Source organism: Sarcophilus harrisii, chromosome 6 (assembly GCF_902635505.1).
Source record: "Sarcophilus harrisii chromosome 6, mSarHar1.11, whole genome shotgun sequence".
Classification (NCBI taxonomy): Eukaryota; Metazoa; Chordata; class Mammalia; order Dasyuromorphia; family Dasyuridae; genus Sarcophilus; species Sarcophilus harrisii.
This window is the reverse complement of record NC_045431.1, coordinates 197,678,079-197,694,114: the sequence shown is the minus strand read 5'-3', so window position 1 is coordinate 197,694,114 and position 16,036 is coordinate 197,678,079. Positions and strand designations below refer to the sequence as shown.

The following is a 16,036-nucleotide window of genomic DNA, read 5'->3' as shown; positions in this document are numbered from 1 at the left end:
TTATTAAGAGACTGCAATAATGCTAGTAAATGTCTTAGTTTGGGATCAAATCAGCCTGTCCTACTAAGTCTATTCCTAATATTCCAAAAAGCCAAGTTCAGTTTCATATAATCTTACTTAAGTACTTGGGTTGATTTGTAAATCAACTATGATAAATATTGCTCTGGAATACAGAACCAGAAATGGAGGCAAACCTATGTAGAATTAGCCTAACTATTCAAGAAAACTCTGGTCCCCGTTTCTGGGGACACAACTAAAATTACAAGTTCTGGTAGCAATAAGCTCAGAGATTCAACCTGAATCTTAGAATGTATAATGGCTATTTAACTTCCCTACATTTATTCACCTAATAATGATGAGGTCCTGAAAGATGTTTTGGAACCAGAGAAACTAAAGAACTGATCCCAGAGATAAGCAGGCAAAAGGCACTGATAGAGATCAGTTTAGTTCCATGGCCCCATCTAGGGAGGTCCTCTAGTATGAAATCCAAGTTACCCACCCAGAGTAGAGGTCTGGAGCAGTCTCACTTTATCACATCCTGTCAAGAGACCCCAGTCATGTCCTTGAGGTTAAATTTTCTCTTTAAAATCTACCTATGGAATATTACTGTTCTGTAAGAAATGACCAACAGGATGATTTCAGAAAGGCCTGGAGAGACTTACACGAACTGATGCTGAGTGAAATGAGCAGGACCAGGAGATCATTATATACTTCAACAACAATACTATATGATGACCAGTTCTGATGGACCAGGCCATCCTCAGCAACGAGATCAACCAAATCATTTCTAATGAAGCAGTAATGAACTGAACTAGCTATGCCCAGAGAAAGAACTCTGGGAGATGACTAAAAACCATTACATTGAATTCCCAATCCCTATATTTATGCACACCTGCATTTTTGATTTCCTTCACAAGCTAATTGTACAATATTTCAGAGTCTGATTCTTTTTGTACAGCAAAATAACGTTTTGGTCATGTATACTTATTGTGTATCTAATTTATATTTTAATATATTTAACATCTACTGGTCCGTTTTGGTCATGTATACTTATTGTGTATCTAATTTATATTTTAATATATTTAACATCTACTGGTCATCCTGCCATCTAGGGGAGGGGGTGGGGGGGTAAGAGGTGAAAAATTGGAACAAGAGGTTTGGCAATTGTTAATGCTGTAAAGTTACCCATGTATATATCCTGTAAATAAAAGGCTATTAAATAAAAAAAAATTTTAAAAATTAAAAAAAAAAAAACAGAAAAAAAAAAAATCTACCTATGGGCCATCCTATGGCTGTTGTCTTCTTTTAGGTTGTGCCCCATGGCAAGCATCCTGCCTCATGGTGTTTTTCTCCTTACTTCTTTTTCTCCATTTCATGTGGTATCTCCCCAAACTCCATTATGATTTCTCAACCCCTCTTCTCCTTAGAGCTAACTAACTCTTTCAGGGTACTAAATTCCTTTCAGGATTTAACCTGCCTGCGATGTTTTCTATGCTCTTCCAACAATGTCATATTTAGCATTCTCGGTGTCTATGTATCCCTTCATTTTGTCTGCACCCACTTTCCTAAATGAGAATGGCAAAGAGAATGTGAATTCTTCATATGACAGAACTCAACTTTTGGTGCCAAACCCCACATCATCACTATTCCACCCTTTTTTTGCATTCTCTCTATATATATTTTTTAATGTTATATTCAATGCAAAAAAGTCCACAACTCCAAGAACTTTAATCTAATCACCAGTCAACTTCTTTATTGCAAATACATTATTTGACTCTTAAAGTATTCCTTGAAGTTGATGTAATCTTTGTTTTTATGTTAGAATCCTAGTGTTAACTCAATGGAATTGATACAATGCTTATTGGTTCACACATTAGACCAAATCCTTACAAGGTGTTAAGTCACTAGTATAGATAGGAACAATGCTTAAATTAACACCTCTGAGAGTTCACACATTAGCTCACACATTAGTTCACAGTTTGGGAGATTTCAGGGTTCAATATGAGATATCCAAATTCACACCTCCCATAATCCCACTATCAGAGGAGGAGTCAGTCAACCTTTGAGTTTACACCTCCAAAAGAGCTAAAAATAGCTGGGCTCAGTCAGGAGAGTTCAGTTGAAAAGATTGAGAGGGGAGCTTCAGTTGGAGACTGAGAAGCCACGAGTTGGAGTTGAGCTGGAGGCAGAAGCTGGAAGAGATAAAAGACAAACTGCAAGAGCTCTTGGAACCAAGGAGGAAGAGAGGCCTCTAAGAAACCTAACCGGGCCCAAGGAAAGAAACAAGACTTGGAAGGAGAAAATAAACGTTTGGATTTTATCAGCTGGCTGTATTTGAGATGATTATTACTCTGAACTGAAACTAAGGCTGCCTCCAAAAAACGTCCCTGAGAAACCTGCTCCCAGAGAGAACCATTATATTATAAAAAAGAAGAGAACACCACATTTTTGTAGTTCTTAAAACACTTCCTAAAATAAGAGTTTTTCTTTAGCTTAAGATTCAACAGTTTTTCTTAGATCCCCTAAAGATTATTTCTTTGAAGATATGATTTATTATCCAATAAAATCCTTTATCTGACAGACAACATCAGCATCATAAATGACTGTCTAAAAACAGTCAATAACTTTAGTAATCTAGTGTTTGACAAACCCAAAGACCCAGCTTTTTGGGATAAGAACTCACTGTTTGACAAAAATTGCTGGGAAAATTGGAAACTAGTATGGAAGAAACCAGGCATTGACCCACACATGACACTGTACACCAAGATAAGGTCAAAATGGGTTCATGACCTTGGCAAAAAGAGATTATGAATAAATTAGAGGAACATAGGATAGTTTACCTCTCAGACCTGGGGAAGAGGAAACAATTTATAACCAAAGAAGAACTAGAGATCATTATTGATCACAAAATAGAAAATTTTGATTATATCAAATTGAAAAGTTTTTGTACAAACAAAACTAATGCAGACAAGATTAGAAGGGAAGCAATAAATTGGGAAAACATTTTTACAGTCAAAAGTTCTGATAAAGGCCTCATTTCCAAAATATATAGAGAATTGACTTGATAAATGGTCAAAGGATATGAACACTTCTCAGATGAAGAAATTGAAACTATATCTAGCTATATGAAAAGATGTTCCAAGTCATTATTAATCAGAGAAATTCAATAAATTAAGACAACTCTGGGATACCACTACACACCTGTCAGATTGGCTAGAATGACAGGCAAAGATAATGAGGAATGTTGGAGGGGATGTGGGAAAACAGGGACACTGATGCATTGTTGGTGGAACTGTGAATACATCCAGTCATTCTGGAGAGTAATTTAGAACTATGCTCAAAAAGTTATCAAACTGTGCATACCCTTTAATCCAGCAATGCTACTGCTGGGCTTATACCCCAAAGAGATCTTAAAGAAGGGAAAGGGACCTTGTATGTGCAAGAATGTTTGTGGCAGCCCTCTTTGTAGTGGCCAGAAACTGGAAACTGAGTGGATGCCCATCAATTAGAGAATAACTGAATAATTTGTGGTATATGAATATTATGGAATATTATTGTTCAATAAGAAATGACCAACGGGATGATTTCAGAAAGGCCTGGAGAGACTTACATGAACTGATGCTGAGTGAAATGAGCAGGACCAGGAGATCATTATATACTTCAACAACAATACTATATGATGATCAATTCTGATGGACCTGGCCATCTTCAGCAATAAGATGAACAAAATCAGTTCTAATGGAGCAGTAATGAACTGAACCAGCTACACCCAGCGAAAGAACTCTGGGAGATGACTAAGAACCATTACATTGAATTCCCAATCCCTATATTTTTTTGCCTGCCTACATTTCTGATTTCCTTCACAGGCTAACTGTACAATATTATACTCTAATATATTTAACATGTATTGGTCATCCTGCCATCTAGGGGAGGGGGTGGAGGGAAGGAGGGAAAAATTGGAACAAAAAGTTTGGCAATTGTCAATGCTGTAAAATTACCCATGCATATAACTTGTAAATAAAAAGCTATTTTTAAAAATTATTGATCTACCTGAAAGTCACGGATCAAAAAAAAAAAAAAAAAAAAGCCTGGATATCATCTTTCAAAAATTATCAAGAAAAAATATCCTGATATTTTAGAACCAGAAGGTAAAATAAAAATTGAAGGAATCTACCCATCACCTCCTAAAAGATCCAAAAATGAAAACTCCCAGGAATATCATAGACAAATTCCAAAACTCCCAGGACAAGGAGAAAATATTGCAAGCATCCAGAAAGAAACAATTCAAATATTATGAAGCCATAGTCAGGATAACACAAGATTCAGCAGCTTCCACATTAAAGACCTGGAGGGCTTAGAATATGATATTGCAGAGAACAATAGAGCTAAGATTACAATCAAGAGTCACCTACCCAGCAAAACTGAATATAATCCTTCACAGGAAAAAGTAGTCAATTCAATGAAATAGAAGATTTTCAAACATTTGTGATGAAAAGACCTGAGCTGAATGGACAATTTGATTTTCAAATACAGGACTCAGGAGAAGCACTCCTAAGTAATCAGGAAAGTGATATCATAAAGGACTTAAGATTGGTTTACATTCCCACTGGAAGGATGATACTTGCAACTTATAAGAATTTCCCATTATTATGGTTGATAGATAGATAGATATAGATATTCAAAAGGCACAAGTATGAGTTGAATATGAAGGGATAATCTTTGTTTAAAATGATAAAAATTAAGAGGTGAGGGAGGAATGTACTGAGAGAAAGGGAAAGGGGAAAATAGAATAGTACAAATTATCTGCCATAAAAAAAGAAAGGCAGTTAGACGGTGCAGTGAATAGAGTACTAGCCCTGGACTCCAGAGGACCTGAGTTCAAATCTGACCTCAGACACTTAAACACTGGTGATTCTGGGCAAATCACTTAACCCCAACTGCCTTGCAATCCTCCCGCCCTCTTCCCCCAAGAAAAGGCACGAAAGTTTTTACAATGGAGGGACAGAGAGGAAAGAAAGGGGGAGTGACCCTTAACTTTCATCAGAATTGGCTCAAAAGGAAATAACATACATACTAAATAGGGGTACAGAAATCTATCTTACTCTGCAGAAAAATAGGAGAGAAGCAGGATAAGGGAAAGGGTTGGTGATAAAAGAGAAGGTAACTTTGGGGGAGGGAATGGTCAGTACCAAAACACTTTTGAGAAGGGACAGGGTGAAAGAGGAGAGAAAATACATGGGGGGAGGAGGGAAACAATTAGCAATAGTAACTGTAAAAAGAATTTCAAAGTAAGTTTCTCAGATAAGGACTCATTTCTCAGAGAGGAAAGTCAATCAAATTTATAAAGAATAAGATCCATGCTCCAATTGATAAATGACCAAAAGATATAATCTATGCACAAAAGGCTATTATAAATTCAAACATATACTCTGATCTAACACCACTACTTAGCATGAATACCAAAGAGATTTGGGGGAGAAGGGGGAAGGAAAATGATCTATATGCACAAAAAAATATTCATAACAACTCTCTTCTCTGGACCAAAAAAAAAAAAGAGGAGATGCCCATCAATTGGGGAATGGCTCAAACTGTGCTATGTGTTTATGATGGAATATTATTGTTCTGTGGGAAATGATGGAAAGGATGCTTTAGGGGGGGGTGAGGGAGGGGGAGGAACCTGAAAAGTCCCCCATGAAACTGAGTGGATGCCCATTAATTGGAGAATGGCTGAATAAATTGTGGTATATGAATTTATGGAATATTATTGTTCTGTAAGAAATGACCAGCAGGATAATTTCAGAAAGGCCTGGAGAGATTTACATGAACTGATGATGAGTGAAATGAGCAGGACCAGGAGATCATCATATACTTCAACAACAATACTATATGATGATCAATTCTTATGGATGTGGCTCTCCAACAATGAGATGAACCAAATCAGTTCCATTTGTTCAATAATGAATAGAACCAGCTATACCCAGCGAAAGAACTCTGGGAAATAAGTATAAACCACTACATAGCATTCCAAATCCCTCTGTTTTTGTCCATTTGCATTTTTTATTTCCTTCACAGGTTAATTTTACATTATTTCAAAGTCGGATTCTTCTTATGCAGCAAAATAACTATTTGGATATGTATACATATATTGTATTTAAACATATACTTTAACATATTTAACATGTATTGGTCTACCTGCCATCTGGGGAAGGAGGTAGAGGGAAGGAGGAGAAAAATTGGAAAAGGTTTTGCAATTGTCAAAGCTGAAAAATTACCCATGCATATATCTTGGAAATAAAAAGCTCTAATAATAAAATAAAAAAAAGAAAGTCATCCATGGACTCAAGCAAAGTGAAATGTACACAATGTATACAAAGTAATAGCAATGTTCGGGGATGACCAGCTGTAAATGACTTTCCTATTCTCAGTAGTATAATTATTTACAACTACTCTTATGATGAAAAATCCTATCCATACTGAGAAAGAACTGACTGGTTCTAAATATAGGCTGAGGAACTCTCTTTTAAATTTAATTTTTCTTAAGGGTTTTTATTTTTCATTAGAGTGAAAGATCTATAGTTTTTTTTTTTCCTTCACAATTTGGCATTTATGGAAATGGTTTGCGTAAGTTCACAAGTGTTTTCTTAATTGTGGGTGGGAATAAGGTAAAGAACCTAGAATTCATTTTTTTAAATGCATTAAAAAAAAAAAAAAAGGAAAGAATTTCAAATTCAAGTCTTCTAAATTTTGACCCTAACACTCCATGAGGTATATTCTCTTGTGTCAATGTCAACTTTTTCGATTCAATTCAGCAATTTACTAAGTTTCTGTGGAAAATGTCCAGTTTATAAAAGACCACAGATCTAGAGCTTGGAGTCATCTCTCAGACAAGCCTATCCACCTCTCCTTATTTTAGAAGACAAGGAAATGAGGCCCCTGGAAGTTAAGTGATTTGCCCAAGATTACCACAAGGAAAATTATCAGAGGCAGGTTCTAGAATCTGGTCATCTGACTCAAAACCACTAATTAACTATTCTTTCCACAAAAGACACTATATAACAGGCTAACCACTTCTTTCTATAAATATTATCTCATTTTATCTTCACAACAATCTTGCAAGGAAGGTTCTATTATTACTGCTATTTTATAGCTGAGGAAAACTAGGGCAAACAGAAATTAAATGACAGGAAATCCATGGGAAGAAAGCTCATTATTGATTAGGAGAGTGGGTTCAAGAAAACTTCCCTGAAAGATTTAAGAAAAGTGACATAACCAAGGAGGATAAGCTTGTTGTTGTTAACCTATAGTAGTATCAAATTCAAAATATCAAAACCATACTTAAGGATCCCTAAGAGCCAAATTTCTACTTGGAAAACTACATGTCAAAATTCTTTTGAATTTACATTTACTTTTGATAATATTTTATATTCCAATTATAGTTTAATCAGGTTTATGAGCTGCCTGCCCTGTTTGCCACTTCTGTTATAAACAGATTTTTAAGAAACTGGATGTTAAAAAAAACAAACAAATAAACAAACTGGATATTTACTAAAGTAGAAGCAAAGGAACTTGATGGAAGGCCACTCTAGTTATTCAGGTGAGTGGCAATGAGAGCCCCATTTTGGGGTAGAAGCAATAAGAACTGAGCAAAGGACAGATTTATATCTGATTTTGCAGTTAATGTCTTACAACAATAACAAGTAACTCTCTCACATAACCTTTATCCTATATCCAAATTCAAGCATCAGAGTTTATGCTTGGATCTCTAATTATGAAAATGACTGACTACAGCGCAGAAAGTCTATTCAATAACTGATCCCTTTCATTAATCTTAAAAAAGTCTGCAGACTACAAGTACATTTTAATTAGCCTATGACTATTTCAAGAATTCTTTTCAAAGAGTAACAGAACAGGGGGAAATTAAAGAAAAAGCACCTTAAAATCCCAAAGCAACGCATACTATGGTATTAAACACTACTACAAATCCAACCTTCTACTTTTAAAAAATTGTAGCAAAGACCCAAAATGTGCATATGGCAGAAATGAGAACAAAACAGTATAATAAACTTAAAACAACAAAAAAAGAAGACTCAAAAACATCTTTCTAAAAGAAAATTCATGGTTCAGTAGTACACAATTACTCATTTTTCAAAAATTTCTAACAGTAGGTTTCACATTACTACAAAACCAGAATTACTAGAAATTTTAAAAATAGGATCAAGTCTAATTAACTGAATCTACATATAAGCTTTCATCTTCCCTCAAATCTGTCATTAAAAACCTACTGTTAGAGAAAGGATAAAGCCTACACTGTAGGTCAATTTTCATTCCACTATTAGTTAAATTGCAATTTGTTAAAATATTTAAAAATTAGTAATGAATTCATTCCTTTGTCTATACTTTTGAAAATAGTTATACTATGAGAAAATACTTTTTAAAGAAATGTTGTAAGACAGCAAAATAACATTTTGGTCATGTATACTTATTGTGTATCTAATTTATATTTTAATATATTTAACATCTACTGGTCATCCTGCCATCTAGGGGAGGGGGTGGGGAGGTAAGAGGTAAAAAATTGGATGAAGAGGTTTGGCAATTGTTAATGTTGTAAAGTTACCCATGCATATATCCTGTAAATAAAAGGCTATTAAAAAAAAAAAAGAAATGTTGTAAGAAGTAGTTATTCCTAAGGAGCATTTTATGTACAAAGGGGAAAAGGATATCATATATAATATACATATACTAGATAAGATGATTCATATATAAAACCACCTATCACATACTCAGAAGATGCTGCATATGAAATGTATTTTGCTGAATGACTATTTCTCAAATTAACAACAAATACCCGAAAAACCACTACTGCTTTGTGGTGACAACTAATGAATGAACTTTGAGCTATTTCACTTGTCCATTCAACTGGCATGAATCATTAAAAAATGTTTTCACCTTGCTTGCCATCTAGGGGAGAGAGTGGGGGGGAAGGAGGGGAAAACCTGAAACACAAGGCTATGCATGCTGAAAAATTATCTATGCATATGTTTTGAAAATAAAAAAGCTTTAAAAATCTTTAAATTAAATTAAGGAGAAAAAAAAGTTTTCACCACTGTCCTAGTTTTATCATAAAAAACAGTGAATTTTGTAGTAAATGTTAGGATATGTGATGTTACCTAAATTCAATATGAGGCAGCTAGCTGGCTCAATAGATGGCTCACTTGACCTAGAATCAGACCCAAGTTCAAATCTGCTCTCAAACTCTTACTAGTCATGTGACTAGGTTAGTCACTTAACCTCTACTTGCCTTAATCCACTAGAGCAGAAAAATAACAAACTGCTCCAGTATTGTTGCCAAGAAAACTCCTTGGACAGTGTGTTATATAGTCTCAAAGAGTCAACCATGTCTGAACAACAAAACTTTATGTATGATATGGCTTATATAATAAAGATTCTTAGTTAAAAAGCAAATAATACAAAAACTGACAAATTGTCTTCCAGATTTTTTTCTATCACATAGCTTCTATATACAACAAAATCCAGTTTACAGAATATTATTTTAATGAAATTCTAAGTTTTATGGCAACAATAATGATCATGATAACTTAAATTTTACAAATACTATTTTAAGTTAACTATTTCAAGATTCTGTAATTTCACTAGCTTAGTACTTTCCCCACTTTATTTATTTAGTAAGCAATCTTTAAGAGTTGTAAAACTTAAAACAAAGTCATTGCCTTGCAGCCAACCTTCTGAGTTTCTTTGAATTTAGGTAGACTGACCCTTAGACAACAGGTATGTAATCCAGCAACTGACCTATACCACAAGCTTTTCCAAGCTCAATTCCATTATAACAAGTAAAATTTTTAAAAGCTGTTTTCATGTTTAGGGCTCCATGGACTTGCAAGTGCCTTTTTCCCAGGCCCAGTGACAATGAGCAATACTGTAAAGAAAATAGCTTGGTCATAAAAGTAGAAGCAAAAGTTTATAATATGGCAAAACCAAGTAAATGATGAACTCCAAGAACCCAGATGCTATAGATATAGCAGAGCACCTGTGAAAACTAGTTTGATAACTATCAGATTATCACAAGTGTAGTTTGGATGATGTAATCAATTGTTTTTGCTAGTCTCCACAGCCAGTTTTAGGCATTTCCCAGAGTTTATCAAGTTTGGAGCAGGAAAGCCAACCAGCCAAGAGCAACAAGGAGCATTCTTGAGGCAGGGGGGGAAAAAAAGTACATCTAACCCAAATCACCAACACAGCAGTTGGAAAATTATGTCCTATCCTCCCCTAATGTGACAGGTAGCCAAAAAACCTACTCATATTTTCCAAAGACTGTCTTTCTCACACTAACATTCCTGTCCTTTTCCATCTTACAGGCAGCTAGGAATGAACTTCTCTAGGGGTTCTTCTCACCTGAACAATCCTGGTTTCTACTGTTTACCCATTCTTATGACAGCTATCTGCTTTGATTCTATTTTCCTCATCTGTGAAAAATGCATTCCATGATGAAAAAGGCAGCATCCTTTGTTTCTTACTGCTTCTCCTGTACTTTTTGGGGGAAAGGAGGAGTGGACATTGCCTGTTTATGGCATTTTTTTGTGGAAAATCTTATTAAAAAACCAGAATAACTTTGGTTTCAAATGATTCCATAAAAGTGGTTTTGCCATACTGTAAACTTTTATTTCTACTTTTATAACCAAGCCAGTTTCTTTCCAACATTGCTCATTCCCACAATTAAGTCCTAATTCTAATCATTTCAGTTAAATTATTATAACCTCATGGCGATTTTCTAGAATCCCAATTTTCTCCTATTTCTAAAATATTTTCTACAATTCAGCTATTAGTAGTAATGCCACTCTAGACTGATAGATTCCAAATGGCTTGTGAATCCTCCAAATCAAAAATAGTCTTCTAACCAGTGTCTACATAATTACAGATATACACCCATTTATATGGACCCATCTTACTTTTCTCAAGCTAAGAATATTAATTACTAAATTAATATTCAATAAAGAATATTACACAACCTGCTGAATCCTTAATATACCCCAACAACTAAGACTAAGTCCTGGTCTATGCTAAGTGCCCATAGGATACTTGAAAAGTACCTTTGGGGGGGGGGGGTTGAGGCAATTGGGGTTAAGTGATTTGCTCGGGGTCACACAGCTAGAAGTGTTAAGTGTCTGCTGAGACCACATTTGAACTCAGGTCCTTCTGACTTTAGGGCTGGTGCTCTATCCACTGCATCACCTAGCTGCCCCAAAACTACCTTTTTTTAAAACCAGTGAAACCCAATTTCCCTGCCATAGGAAATTTCCCAAAGCAGAGATGTACCTGCTTAGCATCTAGTCCTAGAAAGTTGCTTTGGGATACTGAGAGTTTGGGTGATTTACCCAGGATCATACAGGTAGTATGTGCCTGTTTTTTTTAACTCTGTCAGCTCTCTGTCCACTAAGTGTGGCTGGAAGACAATGAGATTTAATAAATAGTTGTTGAACTGAACAAGCGCATAAATAAGGCACTATTGGTACCTGAGGATACAAAGCCCTGGACCCATTCTCTTAAGAGTTTATATAGTAACACGGTGTCCAATCTGAGTATGATCACCGTGTTGATTACCCACTTTTTATGGTTGCTCATATAACAATTTCCTAAAAGCAAGTTTCTAATGCTCTTAAAGAACACTCGATTTAGCCACTCTGAGTGTGATTGAGTTAATTATCTAACTTTTTATGGTTAATTACATAACAATTTCCTAAAAACAAGTTTTTCATATTCTTAAAATCATTCTCAGTGAATGGCAAATTATGTGAAACAGAGCACTGAGTTATCAATTCATATCAATAACATAACTAGTTAGTTTAGGTATAAAACAAATTTAACACTAGAAGTTAATTACATAGTAGCTAAATATATATTGAAAGTTAAAAGGCAAATTACAACTAGCACTCTACTTACATATAATTATAAAAATAAAGGGTGTTTTGATAATAAATTTTTTTTAAAAACAAAAAAAATTTTTAAGTATCTTACAAAAATGCTAGAAACAATTGTAAAAAATATATATGTTATTTCTAATTTGACTTTTTAAAAAGCTTTCTCAAGTAAGGAATAATCTCACATTTTCACTTTCGAATATATCTCATATTATAAATGTTTAGATGGGCTGTAGGATATGGTAGATGCATATCCACAAATAGATATACCAAAAAGATACAATCCTAAATAAAAAGAGAAGAGAGAGCAGTTCTATTTCGCCCTATAATCCTAAAATTTTATCTGAAATCTAAACAAGTCTAAGCCTAAGATTTCAATCCAAAAAGGGTAAAATCTGTTAAGTGCCAAGAGTAAAAACCTATTAAATCCAGAGATGATAAGAATATTACTAGTAAATCAGAAGCACAATTTTTCCTCAGAAACATGAACAATCATAGAAACTGAGAATGGAAGGAAATATGGAAATCAACCCTTTCATTTTATGAAAGAGGAAATCAAGACTTGGAGAAGTTAGTGGCAGAGTTAGCAATATCTTCTATATCTGAATCTAAGCAGTAGAGAAGAGGCATTTGGGGAATAATTCAAAATCTGAATTGGAAATGCTATGTAGCACAACTTATATATGAACAATTTCATCCAAAAAAGATCTCTGTTGATGTGAGAACCTATGGTACCCTCCTAAGGCAACTTATTCCATTTTGGATATCTCTAATTATTAGGAAATTTCTTCTTAAGTGTTAAATCTTCCTCTATATAAATTCTATTCAGTGCTTTCCCCTCTACCATTCTTTCTAAATCTAGATCCTATGCTCTTGGTTCTGCATGTGGAAAAGTTATCATGTTCTGCCTAAGAATCCTCTGCTTCAGGTTAAACATCTCCATCTTACTTGATATCCTAGTTGCCTGAACAAAACATGATACTTCACAGAAGTTATCTGATCAAGGCAGAGTTCAGAACTATCACTGCCTTCCCCTTCCCCCATTCTGGCTTCTTTATGCCTCCCATCTTAATGGAAACTAAAGTAAAATTAGCACTTGTCAAAACTACGATATCCTACTGATTGAGCACAAACACTCCAGATCTTTTTATTATAAAATGTGACTAGTAAAGACATTTTATACTTGTGAAGTTAGTGTCTTTGAACCCCAAAATAAAGCTTTTATATCTATTACATTTCACCTTCTTAGAGCTGGCCCAACATTTTACCTTATTGAGGTAACTCTATTAGGACTCTATCACCCATTATGTTATAACTGTATTTCCTAGCTTTGTGTAATCTACAAATCTGATAAGTACTTTTCTAAAACTCTTAACTGCATAGCATGCCAGCTATATGCCACAAAACTGGAAGAATCATGAAACAGTATTAAAAACACTATTTATAATGCAACTTAAGGGCAACATGAACACATAGACAAAATATATTCATCTAAGCCTACTATCACTGGTTATCAGGCACAAGAGAAATGTATTAAACTTTCAAGAAAACAATTTGGGATTTTCCAATAATTTATCTAAAATTATTTAGGAACTGACAAATCTGTTATGACTTCTTTAAATATAAGTTTTAAATAGGATGAAACCACTAATAGACAAATTATAAAAAATCCTACAAATGGACTTCAAAAATACTAACTTTTGGTCCTCAAAGACAAAACTTGGTTAACATTCATTCAAAAGGCACTTATTGTCAAACTATTTCTTAACCTTAATTCCTAAACTTTAACCGTGACTTGCAACACCCCCACAATTAACGAACAAGAATACAAGAATGACTAGAGAGCATGTCATAGATGATTCTTCCTATGAGAACATTAACTTCACCACCTGAAGTGCAAAAGTTCAAAGTCTTTCCAGAAAAGTCTTCCTGAACCTTTATTCCTATCATCTTATGATCAGGCTGCCCGCCTTCCTTCCACCTCTGTCCCGCACCCTTTCTCTAGCTCCGCGTTTTTGTTTTGATTGTCTTTTCCTGTAAACTCGGCCATCTGTGGCTCTGCTGCTGCTCCCACACTGAACACCTTCCCACCCCTAACAAGGGGGCATCTGAGAGAAACCCTTCTTCCGATAAGCCTGCCTTTCCCATTCTCGGTCTCAAGATAACAATGCAATGACCAATCGACTTCTACCGGGCTAACGTAAGATCAGTTCGGCTTCGGACCGCCTCGCTTCTCTCCCATCTCACCCAGGCGCCTCCTCGGGGAAGTCTCTCCTAGCCACTTTGCCAGCATCCTGGGCTCCCCGCGGACGGGGGTGGGAGTTCTGATCCGCAGGGAGACAGCTCCTTCGGAGCGAAGTGCCTACAAAGCCAGGGCCAGCCAGGGGGTCACGACGCCTCCCCTCGCCCCAGCGACTTGACCCAGTCGGCGACTGAGAGGAGGCATTTTCCCTCATCGTCCCCGAGGGGAGCACGTGCAGCCAGGGCGAAGTGGCGGTGGGCACCAGGGGTCTCCCACGGGGAGCGGCAATGGAGCCCGAGGCTGCCATTGACCCCAGTAACTAACTCGCGCGGCCCCGCGACTGCACGACACAGGAGGACACCCCGGCGGCGCGACGCGGCCGAGAAGAACCGGGCCGGGAGGGGCCTGCGCTGACCCGGCCCGGACGCCGGCGCCGACGGGACGGGCCCTGGGCGGGAGAAACGGGCGAGGGAGGGGCTCGGGCCCCGGCCCCCAGGAAGGCAGGCGGGCGAACCGCGCAGCGACCGCAGGAGGGGAAGGAAGGGGGCCGGGAGGGCCGGGGGCGGCGGCCGAGGGGGCGGGTACCGGACGCTCTCCTCCTTCCCTCTTTCCCACCGCGGAAGCCTCGGGGCCGCCGGAGTTGGGCAACGCTTGTCCCCTCACCTCACACCGTCCCAGCAGCCGCAGCCTCCGCAGTCGTCCGAGCCATTTTTCACCTCAGCCGCCTCAGCAGCCTCGGCCGACAGTCCGCGGCCAGCCCAGGAGCCGCGCGTCACTTCCGGCTCGGGAAGGTCCACCTCCTGCGGCCGGCAGAGCCAGATGATTGGCCGGCGCAGCTGGCCTACCTGGGCCAGTGGGCGGGGCCGGGCGAGTCCGGTGAGGCTCCCGCCGGGGGAGACTCGCTTCCCCGGCTGGCGGAGCCGTGCTGCCGCCGTCCCTACCTCCCCACCCCGAAGCCGGAGCTGCTCATGCATCCCCGCCTTCGATTCGCTCGCGCTCCCGTGCGCCAGACGACCAGTCCGCCGCTCCGTAGGAACTAGTCCCGCTCCTTCCCCCTTCGCCCCCTCCTCACTTACGCGCTTGTCCTGCCCGCCCCATCCCCGTCCCAAGCCGGCGCCACCCCCTTCCTCACCCCCCCTCCTCGCGCCTGGGTTTGTGAGAAACGGAACACACCTCCTAGGTGCATCGGTTGAAGAAGAGCTTCGAGGGCCGTCCGATCCAGCCCCCTCATTTCGCCCCCTCTGAGCCCGTTTCCTCGCAGGTGGAGAGGGACTCGCCTAAGGTCTCACGGAGGTTCCCGTGGGATAGGTTGGGGCGCAGGAAGGACTGACAGGGAAAAAGAATTGCGAACACAAGCGGGTCGGGAACAGGAGGGGTAACGACTCCTTGCTGAGGAGGAGGAAGGCTTCGGGGAAAAGACTCGGGCGGCTATTGAGGTCACCCGGGGTGTCAGCTCCTCGGCCCTTTGCTACCCACCCTTCCTTCTCTTTCAGAGGCCCTCCCTGGCCCCCAACTGCTGCCAGCTGCGGCACACCCCAGAGGAAGGTCTCGGAGGAATCCCTGTTTTGCTCCACTTCATTGTTCAGCTTTATCTCCTGATCAAAGTAGGAATTTTTAGAATTGGCAGCTCTTGCACAACCAGAAAGGGGGGGGGGGGGGGGTTGATGGGGAGCGGTTTTCTCCCAGGGGCGACTTTCTCCCAGGAGCTTCTCGGTGAGTACTCCCTGTGCCTTCCGAGGAGGTGGAAGAGCACTGAAGAGGAAATGGAGTGCTTGGGCCAGATTAAGAATCCCGGGGAGAAACGTTTAGCTCTCTACGGCCTCCTCCCTCCACCCCTCCCCCTGCCCCCTGCCCCCATTCC

General features: G+C 38.7%; 1 protein-coding gene across 3 annotated transcripts in view; it reads right to left on the bottom strand.

Moving 5' to 3' along the window:
* The window catches only part of PIK3C2A (phosphatidylinositol-4-phosphate 3-kinase catalytic subunit type 2 alpha), a 149,060-nt gene extending 133,391 nt beyond the window's left edge, over positions 1 to 15,669 (bottom strand). For 2 of the 3 annotated variants that reach the window (XM_031941879.1, XM_031941881.1), the window contains exon 1: positions 14,839 to 14,912. The gene's annotated coding sequence lies outside the window, so the exon portion shown is untranslated. Of the gene's footprint in view, positions 1 to 14,838; positions 14,913 to 15,348 lie in introns of those variants that run through there. The other variant, XM_031941880.1, reaches the window with a different exon arrangement.
* Positions 15,670 to 16,036: the final 367 nt, after the last annotated feature.